The following is a 9,332-nucleotide window of genomic DNA, read 5'->3' on the forward strand; positions in this document are numbered from 1 at the left end:
CTAAATAAAGTCTTTAACAATAAAAATAAAATTAAAATAAACTGAAAATCTAATTATTTCACTCCCCCATTTAAAGACTTTAGTTGGCTTCACAGTTATTTCTTAGAATAAAATCCATAAACATTGAAATGTCTGCAAGGCCCTGTATAATCTGACCCCTGCCCAACTCTCCAGCCTCCCCACTGAGTCACTACACTCCCAACATGGAAATGACATTTTCTATTTCTATTTCAGGGCAGTCATATACATGCTCATCTTTCTAGAACATTCTGTGACCTCTCCTTTCTGCACTTACTTGGTCCTAGTACTTTTCAGAGCTTAGATGAAAGGTCACTTCCTTGGGGGGTGCCTGGATGGCTCAGTCAGTTGAACATCTCACTCTTGATTTCAGCTCAGGTCATGATCTCAAGGTCCTGGGTTTGAGCCCAGTGTCAGGCTCTGCATTCAGTGGGGAGTCCGCTTGGATTCTCTCTTTCCCTCACCTTCTGCCCCTCCCCCCACTCTCTAAAATAAATAAATAAAATCTTGGAAGGAAGGAAGGAAGGAAGGAAGGAAGGAAGGAAGGAAGGAAGGAAGGAAGGAAGAGAGAGAGGAGAAAGAAAGAAAGAAAGAAAGAAAGAAAGAAAGAAAGAAAGAAAGAAAGAAAGAAAGAAAGAAAGAAAGAAAAAGAAAGGGAAAGGTCACTTCCTAAAGGAAGTCTTCCTGGCCCTCCCAGCCTCAGGTAAATTCCCGGGTGTAGACTAAGGGCCAGGGCTCCTCTTTTACGGTACATATTACTCTTATAACTTCTAGGATCCATTACTCAATGTCTGACTCCCCCACCAGTGTGAGACCCATGAGGGAAGGTACCATCTTGTTCAAGGCTGTAGCTCCAGTACCAATCACAGTGCCACGTGTATGGAAGAAAGTTGATACATATTTGTAAACTTAATATTATGGAATGCAATCAGGTGTCGCGGACAGCACCTTACTAATCAGTTGGCACTTTAATGAGAAGGAGTTGACAACCTGCCAGAGAAAGAATGTGGCCCGCCGTGATGCTGGCTAATACACTCCTTACCATAGGGGCAGGGTGGGATGGTGCACCCATCACCAAGGGGCCCTGTTCTGAACCAGTCAGGCGTATCCACTCCTCATTTCAGTGTCTTATGACAACATGCAGCATTCCCAGGACTGTGGGATTTAGGGAGTGAGTTATCCAATCTGTTCAACTTGACCGCCCAGACTGTTCAATCAATTCAGGGTCTTTTCTCCAGACTTTCAGGTGCCCCAAATGGCCACCCCCTTGCAAGGGGCAGAGAAACATCTGGTCCTGGAGTCCTGTTTCTCTCTTAGCTCCTTTCCTATAGCCTCTGAGCTATTTTTAATTCCTTTGTTCCTCCCACAGTCCCCGTCCAACCCATTCACCAGTGTCAGCTGTCGCTCACTTCATCCAATCTCACTGCTGGGTGAGAGAGGGGACGAGGGGAAGGGAGAGGTGATAGACTCTCATAATGTTCTAACCTCAGGGAGAGGTACGGGTATAGGACCACATCTTTCATCTTGCCCATGGTAACCCCCTGCCAACTGACTTCCTGGACATTATAATGCTAAAGAGACTGTCTGTTTCCTACCCTGCCTCTCATGCTATTACCAAAAACCCTTCGGTTATTTTAGCTTCAGTGTGTGTCAGGCAGAATCCCCAAAAGTGGGATAGAAAACCTGCAGAGACATGACACCAGGAGGAGTGGCACCGGTGGGGAGAAGTGGGAGCTGAGACAGGAGACCGAGGGACAGCTGAAGACAGCCTTCCTCGGGCTCGCAGGGTTTGTGAGAGTCTGACAGAATTCTGTATTTCTTGCAGAAAATAGGCAACAGGCGGAACAGTGCAGAATTATTTCCATAAACTGTCTGAAACTATAAATGATGTGCTGGCAGTGACATGGAGCAAATGGACTCTGAGCTCCTTCCTCATGGGCTTTGGTTTTCTCTACCAAGGGGAACAAGCCTTGGGCTGCAAAGGGCAGAACAAACATGGGTGAGGCCAGGCGGTCAGAGTTGAGTGAAGAACGAGTCTGAAAAAGAGATGAGCTGGTCCGCGTGCCTTGAGCCTCCCAGCCGAGGTAAGCTTCATTGAGGGAGAAGGAAAGGGCCCCTAAGTAAAACGGATCAGCCCAGATCATAACTTCTGAGGACCTCGGAGAAGGACAGACATCCCAGAAGACTAGAAAGAGCCTGAGTTTGATGTCAATTCAGATGATGAAAGTCATGGCTTGTGGGCATTGAGTGTAAAGGAAGAGGTGATCATGGGACCCGCATGGAAACCCTAGCCTCATTTCCTTCCTCAGTAGGGGTTCTGGGCTGGAAAACAGGATTACACGCCAGGTGGTGCATCTGGGTTTCTACAAAGTATTGGACACTATGGACACCTAAGGGCATCCATTCAAAAACATCTGTAGCGTCACCACCTGGAGACAGGGTTCTGGAGACATCCCTCATGGCTCCTGCTTCAGCCTGCTCTTGTCCCCAAACTGTCACTATTAAAATTTAGTTGTCCTTGTGACAAGACAGTATTGTGTATATTTCCCAAAGGACAAAATTTAATAAAACTGAACAGTGATAAATATGAGGTCCTGTACTTTCGTCTGAAAAATCAGCGGCACACTTCTAACACAAGAAAGATGTGGTTTAACTGGAGTGGCACTTTAAACCTCTTAAGAGCTAATAATTCGCCTCATTCTGAAAGGATCCTCGTAGCAAGTGCGACTGTTGGATGATGAACTCAATGTTGCATGACCTCTTCTCCCTCTTTGATGTGAGTCTATTCATTTTATCATCAGATATCAGGGATCTACGACCTGACCTCAGCTCACATGCAGGCTAAATGTTTCCCCGCAGGGCTTTAACGTGAGCTGATGCCCTTTCCCAAGGACAGGGCAGGAGTATCTCCATCTTCCGTGTTTGTCTTCCAGTGGCTGGATCAAAGTTAAACAGCCAAGAATTCATGCCCAAGGGAAAAATGGAGAGAGGTCCCATCTAAAGAAGCCCATTGTATCCACAACATTCCCTAGAGTTTAAAGCACTTTTCACCCATCTCACTTGATCCTATGAGATAAGCCAAGCAGGTGTCTCCAGTTCACTGGTGGGGGATCAAGGAACCTGAAAGAGGCAAGGGCTCCCTAGCTTCTCAGTGTCACCAGAAGCCAAGTTTCAACTTCCAAGTTCAGCCTGCTGTACATGAGACTATACTGCGTGTATGTGCACCTAAACTCAATAGTTTATAACCAAATTGTCTTACGAAGGAGTGTTCCCTGTGTCTATGTGTAATTCAACAACTCTTAATATTTAACAACTGTTAACTATTTAAAAGGGTCTATTATGTGTAAATCACTGCTCCCATTGCAGGGGGATGGGTGAGCTGTGCGGAGGGGGGGCGGTCGTTGAAAAGTAGAAGTAGAAGTAGTGTCAGCTTCCAAGGCCCTCCCCTAAGTCAGGACCTCTGACCCTAACTGTGAAGGAGTGATCTGGGAGGGAAAACAGAATCTGCCAGCATATGGCAGAATCGGGGTTGGACAAAGATCCCGACTCTAACCAATCTACTCTGGTTGAATTCATTACAGATGCAGAGGGAAGTGCCTGGAGGATCTGTTGTTTTAAATGGATCGCTAATATTGGCGTTTCAGATTCCTGTGACAAGGAAAGGAAGAACTCTCTGGTTTCAGGGGCCCTTTCTTGGGTGTCCTTCAATTCCGAATATGTCAACAGACCCTCTGTATCGGCCTGGTCTTCCAGGCTGACTGAGAGGCAGACCCTTCTGGTCCTCCTCCCTCTGCTTCCTGAGTTAGCTTGGCGTTTGGTGCAAATCCTTGGCTCCTTCCTCCCCCAACACTGTCCTGATTTGTGATCTTTTCTTATTCCTATCCCTGACCAAGCCTAATTCTGGTCTTCTTGATGGGTACTAATGTGCCAAGTTTGCAATATAAAACTTCAAACTTGCTCACCATTGTTCTAGATCATTGGTCCTCCAAGTGTAGGCCCAGCCCAGCGATGGCATTGCCATCAGGGAATGTGCCAGAAGGGCGAGTTCTCAGGCCCCATCCCAGAGCTACTAAGTCAGACATTCTGGGGTTGGAGCTCAGAAATCTGTGGTTAACAAGTCCTCCTAGTGATTCTAATGCATGTTCAAATTTGAGACCCACTGGCTTGGAGAATTGGGACATTAAGCAAAGTGATGGTCTTTTCTTTGCCCATTTCCTGCCCCTTCCTTCAAAATCCAGGTCACACACTGTCTCCTCTTGCCACTTGTCCTGACTGCTTTGTCTGGCCTCAGCCTCCTTGCACCACTTACTGGATTTGATCCTGCTTTATATTGCCTTTTCTCCTTTATCTGTGCGTTTGTCTGTCTTAGCTGTTATGGCCAAACCTACCTGGCTGGGCACTGGGCCTCCAGTGTAAAAACCCAGTGTCCACCCAGCCCCCAGAACATCTAGTAGGAAAATCCATCATGCACGCATGCGCGCGCGCACACACACACACACACACACACACACACACACGGCTCTCTTTTCCTGTAACCTCATCTGGTCACAATGCATGCTGGGCTTTCCTGTAGCCAGAGACATAGTATCTGCCCCAAGACCGTTCTTGTCCTACTGCAGAGTCTTCTGGAAGTCCTTGCTCTGCTCCTCCTCTGACTCGTCCACATTTCTCCCAAGGAGATGCTTGTCGTTCTCCTGCATATCATAGCCTTCGCAGGAAGCCCTTCTTCCTTTTCCACTTAAGGTACAGATTATTTGGGAACCTGCTAGAAGCCTCTTCTCAGTGTGTATCACCTGACCGCCCCTGACCACATTCCCCAACCATGTGTTCTAATGACTTCTCCATTGCCGTCCCTTTCTTGTCTAGCTCACACGACAGTAGTGTTTTATTCTCCTTCCTGCCTCTGCCAGAATTCAGGATACGTATCCTGAGCAGATACACAACCCATTCTCAGAAACTGATCCTTCCTTTTCCATCAGTTCATGGCCTTCTGAGAGCACTTCCTTGATACACTGCCCTCCTTGATGGATTTCACTGGGCTGTCTCTTTCTGACCACCCCAGTAAGCCATTGGTAACCATGAAGATGTGTAATCAGCTATGGTTACTCTATCCAGTTTCCCTTTGTAATCTCTCGCCAGTCAGATACGGCATCCATAGACTTCGGGTACTTAAGAAATAATGCTGCCTGATTTACTTGTAGAAAGTACCTATTCTGGACAAAACACTATTGTAAGAATCTTGCATATAATATTTTGATGCTATTTAATAACAGTAAGTAAATAAATCTTACCAATGTAGGATTTTTAAGGGGTGCCTGTTTTATCTGTTTTATCCATTCTAGGCACAGAACTGTGACCATAATAGGGTTCTTCAAGTCCAGACAGCTACAAACAACACTCCTGGCTGGTTTCTTGAACTTGAGGCCTGACATCAAAAGGACTGAGCATCATACTCTTGGAAGAGCAAACATTTATGGATAGACTGATACATAGATTTTGATACAGCTACATCAAGGTGACTGTGTAGGGAACCATGAGTTCTATATGACCCTCCAGCTCTTTCTCCCAAGGAGCTTTTGATAAGCCTTGATCAGCGTAGCCAAGACCATGTCCTGTTGGGTCCAGTCTGGGGCTCTCCACCATGTCTGACACTATGTGTGTCCACTCAACTGCTCCATTGAGATGCTTACTTCATGCTTTAGGCTGAGTCCTCAGTAGTAAGTTTCTCACCAAAACATGTGAGTAAACGTCTCTTTAAGCTCAGCCTTCCCAAGTGGTTTCTACAAGAACTGTTCCCACCAATCCCTTCTGGGAGAAGCTGACTGCCCATAATAAAGGGGTGTCTCTCTGATTGTCTAATATGGATAATTTGTGTCCCTGCGTTCTTTACTAGCTGCTACCTCTCTGTAGGGCCAGCATTTTTCTGTATGTGGCAGCAATAGAATGAGTGTTTTAAATTTCTCTTGGGGAGAAGAATACTTTTCTGGGTTGGAGAGGGATCTAAAACCTGATCCCTAATTACTCAATTCTGCAATGGTTTCTGTGAAACACTGTTAAATATCCTTAGGGGTAGCAACAGGGCAACATTGTTTAGTTACTACTTGCCCGGTATTATAAGGATCCTATTGGATTCCTCACTAGGAAGAACTACTGATTCTATTACTTGGATGGAGAACTAAAGATGTTATGTGATTTGTCCAAGACGACCCAGCTCACGTGAGGCCGAGCAGCGTCCAAGTTCATGCTCCTTCCATTCTGACACACTTGCTCCAAGCCTTGGTTATGGGGGAGCATCACTCTGCTCTTCCACCAACTGAACCCGACCTCTGCTGTTATTCTTCGACACTCAGCTCCACCTGGGCTGTCTTTACCTGGACCTCATACACCTGAGTGTTCCTTCCACATCTATGGTATTCTCAGAGCTGACTTACTCATTGGGAGAGCTGGAGTCACCTAGAGGTTAAATGTGCAGAGGGTGGAACCAAGCTCCGTAGGTTCAAACCCAAGCTCTACTCTCTACTGGCAGTGCGACCAAGCCATATGACCAAGGACAAGCCTTCCTTGTGTTTTGATTTCCTCATTTGTGAAATGATGACCATAACTGATCGCCTACCTCCCAGGCTTCTGAACTATAAATGCTTCACACAGGTAAAGCACTTAGAAGAGTGCCCGTCACAAAGCAAACCTACGTACATTTGCTATTATTTTTACTCCTCATCTTCATCGTCTCTCCCTTTGCCCTCCCACCCTCTGTGCCTTCTCTTCTGTTCCGTTTCCTCCTTCCTGTGCTCTCTCGTTCACCTGCTCTGTCCCCAGTATCTTCAGCCCATCTTGGAAGGACTTGATTCTGATGCTCTTCATTAACTGTGAGCCCAAGAATCAACTCTTTTCTCTTGCCTCTTTTTTTTTCTGTATTAAAATTCTCTTGGCTACACGACGGTGGTCTGGTGTGGACCGCAGATGGGGTGGGAAGACAGAAGATCTTGGTTCAGGTCTGGGCTCTGCCACTTAGAGCTGCTGGATCTTGGGTAAGATATTTAATTTCCCCAGCCTCTTCCCCCAGGAAGAGGTGAAAGTGTCTCATTACCATGTTGCTTAGCTTCTCTGCTCCAAGGCAGTTCGTTCTTGCAGGTCAGTGTGACCAACGATTAATAGTGACTTTCTGAATAGCGTGCCTTGGCCCAGCCCCTCCCTGAGAATGGATGTGCCGGCTCCAGGAAGGCTCTGAGACATGGCAGCGAGAAAGTCTAGGGGCCTGGCATTTCACTGCTGTAATCCGCAATGCTGCTTCTCATTATGGTTTCATTTATTAGGAGTATATTACAGTTCTTTATTTCTGATCTCCACCGGGCTCCCTGCAGGGAGTCACAGGCACGGTATTTGAGAGGTGGAAAGGAAACCAGAACCCCGTATTAAATGGCCTGCCACACAGGTATCCCTGAAGGAGTTCATTCTGACTTCCAGCTGAAATTTGAAATCTGCTTTTACTGAACTTTCCATGGAGGTAAGGTGCCATTCCTGTTACCTGGGCGGGCTGCCGGGCTGCAGTTACGTTTAGGGAACCCATTTACCTTTGTTTTTATTTCCCAGCTTGATGGGACCACTTGCCTCTGCCTTCAGGCAGGCTGGAATGGGCTCCTGGGGATGCATAAGCTTCCAGCGGGGCTCCTCTCTGCCTCAGCTGCTGGCTTTCCCCTCTTTGTTCTTTATTTATTGCTCTGGATACTTTACAATCAAGCTTCATCCCTGGAATGACACCATGGCCGCCTGAGTTTCCCAGAAAACACTGTTCTTTCTATGGGAATGCGTCTATCAGACCCTCTGTTTGGAGATGTAATTTGATTTTTTATAGCGTTTTCTAGTGATTTTAAAATTGAGCTGTGCCATTTGGTGCAAAGACAAGTCATCACTGCGTATGCGCGTTACTACCTGCGGAGCAGGAGGTGGGATGCGGCCACACGGACGGACGTGCGTGCTCGGCCCGGGAGCTCAGGGCCGCAGCGGGGCCAGCTGAAGGAGGACGGACATTAGAAGGGGAGGCTTGAAAACTTTCATTTGGTGGCTTCCTTCAGTAGCCAAGAGAGGTGTGACAATGTGGTCATTGTTCCGGGGGCAGTACAGGAGGCCATGGTGAGGGGCGGGGGAGGAGGAATGGGGAGCAGGGAAATTGGATTGGAGCCTCCAGCTCTGGTGAGTAGAAATAGGGCGCCGAGTTCCCACAAAAGGGATTGAACAAAGGCCTCAAAACTTCACATCTTGGCCTTAATCATCTCAACAAGACCTCTCATTCAGTGGCAATTAGTCACGTCATTGGATAGCTAAGTTTGGAGGAAAAAAATAAAAGGTATGAAATAGTCACAGAACATTTTGACGGCAGTGCATTTTTAAATTGTTCACATGATTTCCCATTCCTGAAACTAATTATTGTTCCTTATTCCCTCTTTCCTTTCCTAGCTAAATTTGTCTCATAATCATGTCATTCATCGCTGTAACCCAATGTCACTGTTCTCGGCACAGCAAACTTATTTAGACTGCTTTTGCCCCTAAAAACAATGTCTTTAATAATGTACAGGAAAAGCTTTTATATGATTAAAAGATATTATTATCCAACACAAGGGATTTTTTTTTTCTAGTTTAATCTGGGAACTCCTGTGGAAGAGAAAAGATGGCGTCAACTAAACCAGAAGCTCTCCAGTGTGGCTCCTGGACCAGCAGCCTCCCCTGGAAACTTGTTGGAAATGCAAAGTCCGGGGCTCCACCCCAGACCTCCAGCATCAGAAACACTGGAGTGGAGGAGGGGTGTGGGGGTACAGCCAGAATCTGTGAAACCTTCCCGGTGATTCTGATGCACCTTGGAGTCTGAGAACCACTGTTCTAAAAGACCCTCCGAGTCGGCTCTGTTGCATTAAGTTGTTTTGGCAGCTTAGAAGCCCTCAATGGGATGCTGTAGCCTGAGAGACACCTGCGGGGGGGACCAACCGAACTTGAGACTATCTCCTTAGCATTTCATTCTGAAGATTCACACGTTGGATTTTTCTGCCTCCTGTCATAAGGGAAGGGGCCCCAGTTACCTTCGTTCTGAAGGCTCTCTTCCGTTGGCTCCAGCAGGGGGCAGCCATCATCTCCCCTTGGTCTACTCAAACCAGCACAGTGTATGTTCAGATTATTATAGTTTTGTTGGGCTTTCTTTGTAAAGACCTTATTTTTTTAGAGCAGTTTTAGGTTCACGGCAAAATTGAGAGCAAGATAGAGAAAATTTCCCCACAGAGCCCCTATCCTACACATGCATAGGCTCCCCCACTACGAACATCCCT

Source organism: Ursus americanus, chromosome 19 (genome assembly GCF_024610735.1).
Source record: "Ursus americanus isolate L20-20 chromosome 19, mUrsAme1.1.p, whole genome shotgun sequence".
NCBI lineage: Eukaryota > Metazoa > Chordata > Mammalia > Carnivora > Ursidae > Ursus > Ursus americanus.